This window comes from Macaca nemestrina, chromosome 12, assembly GCF_043159975.1.
Source record: "Macaca nemestrina isolate mMacNem1 chromosome 12, mMacNem.hap1, whole genome shotgun sequence".
Classification (NCBI taxonomy): Eukaryota; Metazoa; Chordata; class Mammalia; order Primates; family Cercopithecidae; genus Macaca; species Macaca nemestrina.
In genome coordinates this window covers 127744749-127755619 of record NC_092136.1, presented here as the reverse complement: position 1 = coordinate 127755619, position 10871 = coordinate 127744749, and the positions used below count along the sequence as shown (strand labels likewise).

The following is a 10871-nucleotide window of genomic DNA, read 5'->3' as shown; positions in this document are numbered from 1 at the left end:
ATGAACTATAATAAAATGTAACTTAACGTGCTGAAATCTACCCAATCTCTTCTGATACCAACACATTACAATACTGAAACACAATTGCCAAGATAGTATAACTTTTTTTTTCAACACTGTATTTTATTTTAAAATGACAAACATGCTTGGCCAGCTAAAACACATAATTGTGAGTTACTGGATTTATTTTTTCAGTGTAGGATTTCAGTTTATTGGGAAACTAGAAGTTGTTACATTAAAAGTAAATTCTACACAAACATATATGCAGTAATGTAGTTCTGTGATTTTTTTTCTTTTTCTTTTTTTGTGAGGGGGAAGGGGACAGGGTCTTGCCCTGTTACATGTGCTGGAGTGCAGTGGCATATTCACGGCTTGCTATAACTTCCACCTTCTGGACTCAAGCCATCCTCCCAGCTTCCTGAGTAGCTGGGACTACAGGCAGAGGCCATCACGCCTGGCTAATTTTCGTAGTTTTTTGTAGAGATGGGGGGTTTCACCATGTTGCCCAGGCTAACTCCAGAGCTCAAGTGATCCACCTGCCTTGACCTTCCATAGTGCTGGGATTACAGGCATGAGCCACCACACTCAGCCAGTTTGCGGTATCTTGAACTCCTGAATTAGAGCTTGATTCATGAATATAAAGCATCCCAGATCTCTGCTTAGGGATCTTTGTAACTGACATTAACACGTAAATACTGACATTCACATTGAGGAGAGTTTTGCAGATAATCATTACTAATGTATATTTTGCCCTTTGATTTGAAATCAATAAGTTGGAAAAGCATTTGTATGTCTCGCAGGGTAGTATCTATAACAGCATGGATTAACTCTTTGGTGTAAAAAAAAGTATGGAACAGTTTTTATGAGTCCTTTTTTGCATTAAGTAATATTTACATCAGTGAAAACATCTGAATTCTCATCAATCTGTTTAAATTTTATTATAATTAAGCACAACACATTTTCCCTTTTTTAACTGACGTATAATAATTATACACATTCACAAGGTACATAGTGATGTTTTCTAACGTATCATGTATAGTGATCAGATCAGGGTAATTAGCATATTTATCCTCTCAAACCTTTATTTTTCTTTGTGTCGAGAACGTTTTCTTACAAACAGTTTTTCATGAGTTGACTGGTTTTCTAGGAGAGACACTGAATTTAGGCAGATCCGAGGAAAGTAAAATGAAAACATCAGTAGTAGTATCTCTTGATGATGCTGAAATACAAGCACAGTGAGAATTTAAACATAAGGCATTTTATTTCTGTTGATGATATTATAAAAAGAAAATCATGAATGAGTGATTCATAGATGAATAAACATTATTGTATTCACTTTGTTTTCTGTACAAAGTCCTGATTCCTGATTTTCCTTTGACCTTATGTTCTTCAGCAGCACTTGTTTTTACAATTAAGAGATAATTACTATCCTGGACCCCTGGAAACTTGTGAACTTTCCAGAGGTCATTATAACTTAGTATCTGCTAAGTGCAGCTCGAGAAGGCCCAAATGAAACAAAACTTAGCAACTGTGTTCTTAACCTTGTTTATCATTAATCCGGAGACAAATGGCCTGTATCTAGCTTATATTAAAACTCAGGCATTGGAGTCTGTGCACACACACACGCATGCACACTCTTGGTCAAATGTTTTGCTGAATCAGCTGAATTAAATGATTCGTGGGAGGCAAACTTCTCTTGTCAGCTCCACATCAGATAATTGATGCTATTTATAATAGAAATGAAATAGGAGGCTAAAAACTAACAAAGAAAAGAATTCCTTGGAATTGCCGTTGTTTTCTTTGGAAGAAGGGAAGGAACCAGTGAATCAGTTTGGCCATACATTGATCTCATTAGAGAGAACAATGCCAACGAGTGGAGTAAAGCTGAATATCTTGCAAATAAATGTAACATTGAGACATGTTTCACAACGGACTCTTTCCTAGCAATCAGATTCATTATAGGGAAAGGGCTGTGACAAGTTCAAACAGGTGAGAAAAGAGACCAAACACAGAATGAATCTCCTTAGTGTTTTGGGGGCGGGGCGGGGCGGGGGCGGAGTCTCGCTCTGTGGCCCAGGCTGGAGTGCACGACCTCGGCTCACTGCAGGCTCCGCCTCCCGGGTTCACGTGGTTCTCCTGCCTCAGCCTCCCGAGTAGCTGGGACTACAGGCGCCCGCTGCCACGCCCGGCTAATTTTTTGTATTTTTAGTACAGACGGGGAGAATGAATCTCTTCTAATCCCTTTTAACCAAACCCAAGAATCACGCCAATATTAAGAAAATGACAGAATGCTTTCCTGGTTATTAGAAGTGTATTGTGAAGATGGCATTTTTGTATGACTACACAATCCAGATTATACAATATTGACTACACAAAAAAGAAAAGTTAACTATGATAATAGCTTTTATGTATTAAGCAGCTTTTATTGTTTTAGATATCTTATGTAATATAAGTAAATTTATCCTCACAACAAAGTTGAGAGTTTGCAGTATCACTTCCTTTTCAATTGTTGTATAGGAGGTTTGGAGATGATAAAGATAAAAGGAAAATAATATAATCTTTAATCTACAACACACCTGAAATGCAAGGGACGTGGTATTCCTTATAAATACCCAGATGACCATAATGAAGACATATGTATCTGAAATGACTTTGGTAGAGGAAAAAACTGTTTCTTTGTAGATGAAAGATGTTTTACAGAGACTTAAATTTTCATCCTGGGCTCATTCATTTCCAAACTTGCTTTTCCATAAGGTCTGTGAAGTAAGAGACCTAGGAAGCCTCACATCCACCATTCAATGTGCCTTTTGACCCTTAGTTCCTAATCCAGTGCTGGATGGGTGGGGTGTCTGTATCAGAACCACCCACAGGAGCTTTTTCAAAACACACAATCTCCCCATTGGTAGGACAGATTCCATGCTCTGAGAGGCAGACAGAACCAGCTGAGTTATTGTATCAAAGGGGCTTCAGAGGAATACGAGTGTGCACAGCAAGGACAGTGCTATTCACCTCTTGTTCTTCATAACTAGAAAGCCTGATAGGACAGAGTGCTGATTCACTTCTTAGTGCCCCTTCTGACATCAGAAGGTGGGCTTTGTTTGGGCCCAGGGTGAGTCTCTCAACACTAAAGTATTTCCTTAGTGATCTCATCACTCAGGGCCACCAGAAGACCCCGTTAGAAAAGCTGAGTGGTGTATTCTCACTGAACAAGCCACAGGGAACTGCAGGTGGGGGACTCGGAAACATTCAGGGAGAGATGACAGACAACCTGTGACTATATAGAAGGGCTAGAATTCTAATTTGATACATACATCACCAGGAATTAAGTGTCCTGTTAATAGAAGACACATGGAAGTTTCAGAGAGAGAGAGAGAGAGAGGGAGAAAGAGAAAGAGATATAGAGAGAGCAAGCAACTGCATGTAGATGGCAATTATAATCTTGGTTTCAAATACATCTTTCTTGTTTTATGACTGCTCCTTATTCACGGCTTCCTGTTCCTGTTATGAGTGAAATACGTATACTCGAATTTTGAAGATCTCGATTTGAATGATCTTAAATCCCTTTCCTATTCTTGAATTAACTCTTTTTTTTCTATGTATATTGGGTACCTGTATGTGTATATGTACGCTTGTACAGAGAGATTATTTCATTAGTCAGAAAACTTGATCTAATTAAAAACCTAAATTGCCTCTTTATAAATGCAAGAACCAGTGATACTGATAGTGCCTCTGTCACAACTGGCTTCTCGTTTTTCACATGATCTTTGTCCCTGGTGTTAGCTGGCTGTGCAAGGTCTCTTCAGCCCACTGTTTCTTGGTGAGCTCTTTATATAATGTGCCTGGTGAAACCTCTTCTGGATGTAAATAACTAGGATGTCGCTGAAACATGCAAGGGCCCTTCCCTCTGGGTACTATTAACAAGGTAACAGTCTGATATTAACATTTCTTAGTATTTGTGGTATTACTTTTATCCTGTCCTGGTAAATCTGGGCATCATTTATATATATAATAGCTACTGTGGGATCAAATGATCACACAGTTCATGATCACTTTTATCAGTTACTGAGCTTACCTTTCATGAAAGATACTTAAGAACACATTCTATTTAATTTAGTGATCTTTTTTTTTTTTTTTTTTTTTTTTTTGAGACTGAGTTTGGCTCTGTCGCCCAGGCTGGAGTGCAGTGGCCGGATCTCAGCTCACTGCAAGCTCCGCCTCCCGGGTTTACACCATTCTCCTGTCTCAGCCTCCCGAGTAGCTGGGACCACAGGTGCCCACCACTTCGCCTGGCTAGTTTTTTGTATTTTTTTAGTAGAGATGGAGTTTCACCGTGTTAGCCAGGATGATCTCGATCTCCTGACCTCGTGATCCGCCCGTCTCGGCTTCCCAAAGTGCTGGGATTACAGGCTTGAGCCACTGCGCCCGGCCTAATTTAGTGATCTTTAAAGTCATATAAGGTAACTGTTCAAGCCCAATTTTATAGAAAAATGAGCTAAGGTTTGGATATATTGAGGAACTTTCCTAAGACAGCAGAGCTAGTAAGTGACAGAACATTGAGTCAAATTGTGATCAAATGAACCGAAAAATTCATTCTGCTCAGCCTTAGAAAATGCAGGTCATAAATTTTATTAATTTTTCATTCAACAAGTATTTATGGAGCACAATGCCACACAATAGGCATTGTTCTAGGCACTAGATTACAGCAACAAACAGGAAGAAGCAGCAATGAGTATTCTACTCCCTACCTGAATTGCCTGATCAAAACTCTCTACCACTTTGCCTCTGCTGTCCCTGGGATGTTGCTAAGCAGTGTTCAGCTTCTACTCAAAATCCATTATTAAGGATCAACAGTCATCTTTGATTTAAATTCAGTAGCTGTGATTTCCTATCAGCCCCTTCAGAGGAGGATACTATCATTCCCACAGGGTTCCTAGAATTTCCCATTTTTACATGCCCTGTGATTGCAACTTTCAGTTCTGCACAACCAGAAAAGTTATGAATGGTACATTTTCTCCATTCTTTTCACTCTTTCCACCTCTCCCTCTCAACAGGGACAGCTGTTTTCTATTACAAAACAGGCTGACAAGGTGCTGGTCTGGAGCAGAGTCTCTTTGGCAGGTAATTTTGATGAGGCCCAGAGGTAAGGGGGTGGGTGTCTCTGATGGGTTTCCGGTCCTGTTATCAGCCACGTCCAGCAACCCCAGACACGGCTGCTGTCTGTACATAGGGCTGATTTCTGGCTTGGAGCCCATGCCTGCTGAGAGCATCAGTCATTCATCAGGGCTAATCCTTTAACTTTTTCTACTTAGGCTGAGGAAGCCTGGGAATGAGGCAAACATTCAGTCTCCCTCTAGCAGAGAACTTGGTCATTGAACACTCAGTGGTAACCCTACCGGTTCTGACTGGGCACTCATACTTTGATTTTTTGGTGGTGGTGGTTCTCGTTTTAGAAAAGTAGCAATTCTAAGCAGTAACTAATAGACTTAGTACAGAGAGAAAGTAAATACCATGTGAGAAAAAACTCCCCTCGACAGCCAGCTATCTGCAGAAGAGAGGATCCAGTGATGTTTTTTTTTGCACAGGGAAGTTTTCTCTATGGCTTCAAACCAGACTTTATATTGCCTTTGGTTTTCGGGAAAATACAGGTATCTTAGCAACAAGGTTCAACTAAAACCTACTGAGCTTTGTAACCTGAGTCCTATTCTACTTACTGCCCTTCTAATGGGTGCTTCCAGAAACTAGCTTTCCCCTGCACTCAACTTTACTGTTTAGTTGGAAAAAACACAGCTGCAAAAGACCTAGTAAGATTTGTCATTAAGAAAAAAATTGTTCTTAGTCTTAATTGGCTTTGCTAGATTAGAACGCCGTCTTTTTCTGAAGAACACCAGATGTCAGGAGACTTGGTATGTAGTCCAACTCTGTGATTAACAATAACATTAATAATAACAAAACATAACAGAAGCATTTAGCATTCAGTGACATTTAACACTAACAATATCAAGCTATTACTCTGTGTTAATATGGACTAATGTATGCATGTAACATACATTGTGTGATTTAAACTTCACAGCTCTGACAAAGTAGGTGTTATCAGCATTGCCTCTTTTACAAAAGAAGAAACAAAGTCTTAGACAGGTGAAATAACTTGTTCTAGGATAATACTTATTAAAATAGGAAGGTAGAATTTATACCCAGATTTCCCAGCTTTATCTGTTTTTTCATGTGGAAAGTAGGGATGGGGGCAGGGATTAGAGCATGTTTATAAGTTTCCTCAAAATGCCATCATCCTTAAGGAAAAGAAAATTACAGGATATTGTATCAGGCTCTAACATATTATATGAAGCTCACATTAGTAATGGTGGTGGTAATGATACCAAGTGGATTTACAGAGTTCTAAATAACTTTAAAAAACTTTCATTTTATTACTGATATGAACTGAATGTGACCCCCTCAAATTCATATGTTGAAGTCCTAATTTTCATCATAATGGTATTGGGGGGTTAGGCCCTTCAGACACGAATTCAGTTTAGGTAAGGTCCCAAGAGGAGACCCATGATGGGATTAGCACCCTTATAAGAAGAGGAAGAGACAAGAAGGAGCTCCATCTGTCTGCCATGTGAGACTGCAGCAAGACAATGGTCGTCTGCAATCTAGGAAGACAGCCCTCACCAGAAACCGTGTTGCTGGCACCTTGATTTGGACTTTCAGCCTCCAGAACTGTGAAAAATGGATAAATGTCTTTGTCTAAGTCACCCAGTCTATGGCATTTAGTTGTAGCAGTCTGGGGAGAACAATGAAATTACCTTATTTGATTGCCACAATTAATCACCTTTCCAAGATGGTTAGAGTAATTACGACTCTTTCATTGTTACAGACAAGAAAATTGAAGCTCAGAGGTTTGCTTGCTCCAGACACATGCCTGCAAGTGTCTTTGCGTGTGGCTCCTAGCCTTGGTATTCGCCCATCACTGTCTGAGTTTACAGCCTGTGTGTACAATGTATTCTATACAGGAGCTATTCTAATGGGACTTTAACCACAAGTATGCACCCGGTCTCAGAACTCTCCTTATGTATGCAAATCTCATGATGCCGGTTTCAGATGGAGCTTACCGAGGCCCTCAATTCATAGATGGGTTGTAACAAAAAATTACATAGGACTTCATACTTTTCTTTTTCCAAGGGAAGTTTTCTCTGGAATGAATAATGACATAGAGCTTTGTACCTTTATTTTACTTTACTTTTTTTATTTTTTGAGACAGAGCCTCACTCTGTCATCCAGGCTGGAGCGCAGTGGTGCGATCTCAGCTCATTGCAACCTCCGCCTCCTGGGTTCAAGCAATTTTCCTGCCGCAGCCTCCTAAGCAGGTGGGATTACAGGTGCATACCCACGCCTGGCTAATTTTTGCATTTTTAGTAGAGATGGGATTTCACCATGTTGGCCAGGCTGGTCTCAAACTCCTGACCTCAGGTGATCCACACACCTCAGCCTCCCAAAATGCTGGGATTACAGGCATGAGCCACCATGCCCAGCCTGGACTTTGTACTTAAAATTATGTAATTTTCAGAAATTTGAGTAGAATCCTTTTCCAGAATCAGAAATTTAAGCTCCTGCCAAGAACGTTTTTCTCTCAGTCGCTCTTGCTCAGATGCATAAAATCTCCTCAGTGCCCAGTCCTGACTGCTCTTTGGGCTTAGGAGAAATCCCTCTGAAGAGCCACTTCGACCATGAGGGCTTGAGAGTTGTCCTGGACAGAGAAGCCCAAAGGTCCAGAGTGCCCTGGACATTCTGCACAGCTACCTCTCTGGGCTCTGACCAACTGGCTTCTTTCGGTGGCTGTCTGGAGATGTACTCCTTGGAGACCAAAACTTCGGGATCCAATAGCTACCCTGATTATATTTCCATGCACATATTTGGGGGAACTTAAGTCTTCATTAGCAAAGTCATTTGAATGACCTCTAACATACTGAGCATCCTAATCACCGTGGAGGTGAGAGAGATAGAAGGAAGGCAGGCAAGAGAATCAGTGTTAAGGGAGCTTCTTGAGCTGGAGAGGTTGTGTTTGCTCCCATTTGTCCTCCTTCAGGCTGTCCCAGAACACTAGTGATGAGCTTTTCACTGGATGTGGCTGAGACACAGCAGCACCCACATCACCACTGTGCCACCCACCCCTTCCCACCATTTTTTCTCTTACTTCACAAAACACCTTTAGTTGTGGGTCTGACCCTTGACCCCAAACTCTGAACCAGAACTCACTGAGTCCTTCAGGTTCTCTTTGAGGAATCTGCATGGCCATGAGGGTTCAATGACAGGTACTTTTTGGTCTGGGCTTAATTTTCTTGTAATTTGTTTCCCCTACCTGGACATAGTATCCTTGGGGAAGTGCCCTTCTTAACCAACATAGGCACGAGGCTAAGTGGACAAATTCCATGTCATCCCCAGAGGGTCCCCCCGCCTAGGGGAGTAAGCGAAACTTGGCGTTGCAAACACCTACACTTCCTTCACACTATAGGTTACAATTCTGGCATATTTGACTCATCTACCTCTCTCTTATTCAGATATAGATAAAATGAATGTCAGGCAGTTAGCTGTGTGGGAAGGGTTTGGTTGAGGCTATGAGAATATAGAATATTTCACAGATTTTTCAAGTGATAAGGATTGAGCATATGACAGGAGTAGAGTAAGGGGTACATTGAAAATGTGGACTGTGTAGGGTCATGGGATCACTAAATGGTGAAACATCCACACCCACAGATACCGAATGTCTCCAGAACTGGGCTTTGTACTTATTTCTTCTTTTGTACAAATCCCTCTATCATTTTGTCAGGTTTTATTTGTTTATTTTTTTTGCAACTTTATATGATGTTGTAGAGTCAGTAACATTCATAGCATTAAAACTAGACTTTACGAGACCAAATAGTACCCTTTAAAGTTCACTTTTAAGTGGTTTGCCTTCAGGGACTCTGAATTGGCCCTAACATCTTCAAGACATGTATCCTTGGTGAACCTTAAATTTCACAACTAGAAATCTAGTTCTTTGGTTTCATAAATCTTGACATTCTAATGGTCGTAAGGAACTTAATGACGTGTTCAGGTCTTAGAGTCAGAACAATCTGAATTCAAATCTCTACCAAGCATGTGATATTCACCTTCATTTGTAAAATGAGAATAATGAAGTATTACCAACCTCTAGTGTTATTTTAAGAATTAAGTAAGGGAGTTTTTGAAATGCTCAGCAAAATGCCTTATTATTGGAGTCAATGGTGTTATCATGCTTGCCATTCTCCCCATAGCCAAACCTCAAACTATGCCAACCAAGCATTACTCAAGTCCAAAAGCTGTATTCACACCAGGTTGTATTCACGTTAGATTTGACTAACTTCAGTGATAGCATCTTACTGCCTCCTGAGATTGCCAAGTAATTTTTCAAAATTGTAATTGCTAGAGAATTCTTTCTTAATTTGAGGCTAATCTTCTAATACCCATATATGGATTTTCATTAGGGACCTTGGAGCAAAAGAATGCAAGTCAGTGACAGTTGTTCTAGCATCTGAGAGAATTCGTGTTGATGGACTCCTTTCTTCCTTCTTGTTCTCTCACTTGTTCCAAATATGATGTGCTTGGGTGCCCTTACCGCAGTAGCTGTTCTGCTTATGAATATGCTACTTCTTGTTGTTTGTTGTTGTTGTTGTTTGAGACAGATTCTCGCTCTTGTCGCCCAGGCCTGGAGTGCAGTGTCACGATCTCAGGTCACTACAACCTCTGCCTCCTGGGTTTGGTCTCCCACATAGCTGGGATTACAGGCACCTGCCACCACTCCCAGCTAATTTTTGTATTTTCAGTAGAGACGGGGTTTCACCATGTTGGCTAGGCTGGTCTCGAACTCCTGACCTCAGGTGATCCAGCCGCCTTGGCCTCCCGAAAGGCTGGGATTATAAGCATGAGCCACCGCACCCGGCTATATACTACTTCTTTAAGCTCCTTTTTAAATTCTCTAGGTTTGGAAACCCTGTAGTCCTCACTAAGCTCCTGAATTTAGGTATTTTCCCTTAATAAAAGAAAAAAACAGTTAATTAATAAATACTCATCCATTACCAGAATGGAACAACTGTTAATACTTTTCCAATTTTCTTTACACTTTTTTGGAGGCAAAGAAAATAATAGGTAAAATTGAGACCCCTGTGATGTCCTTCCTAATTTGTATTCCCTTCCCTTCCAGAGCTAGCGATTAAGAAGTATTTGATGTGCATCCAGTTCTATATATGTACCCTTTAACTATAATATATGCACATATATAAAAAATATATAAGTTTATACATATTTGCAAAGCTGTATCATTCATTTGCATTATTTAAATTAAATACAGTACATGTAAAGTTTTCTAACTTGCTTTTTCATTCAATATTATATTTTCAAGGCAGATTCATGACAATACATACGTAGGTTATTCTTTTTAACTGCAGTATATTTTATTATATGAACACATGTGATTTATCCTTGTATCTAACTATGTGTCTTTATTCACTACCACCTGACCTTTGCATTACTTCCCCTTTTTGCTACAACACTGTTGTATGGGACATCCTGGTATATAGTTATCTCTACTCTGTAAGAGTTCATAGATTTTATATAGGCCAAACACACACACAGGGAAGCATTCTCACCTTGGATGGCTGGGCTACAGAGTATAAATGTTTTGGGGCGATGCCACTGCTCTTTGTGATGGTTCTATTAGCACACTCTCATCAGTATTAAATGAGAGTTCCGATTTGCTCTCATTCTTGGCTAAATATTGATATTTTTGACTATCTGGTGGATTTTAAAGTGTGTCTAACTTTTTAAAAATGTTCCTGATCATTTTTATAGGTGAGCAT

General features: G+C 40.1%; 1 long non-coding RNA gene across 1 annotated transcript in view; it reads right to left on the bottom strand.

Moving 5' to 3' along the window:
• Positions 1–1047: 1047 nt before the first annotated feature.
• The window catches only part of LOC112425671 (uncharacterized), a 28238-nt gene continuing 18414 nt past the window's right edge, over positions 1048–10871 (bottom strand). Inside the window, exon 4 of the long non-coding RNA XR_003016813.2 lies at positions 1048–1219. This is a non-coding gene — a long non-coding RNA (uncharacterized lncRNA). The remainder of the gene's footprint in view (positions 1220–10871) is intronic.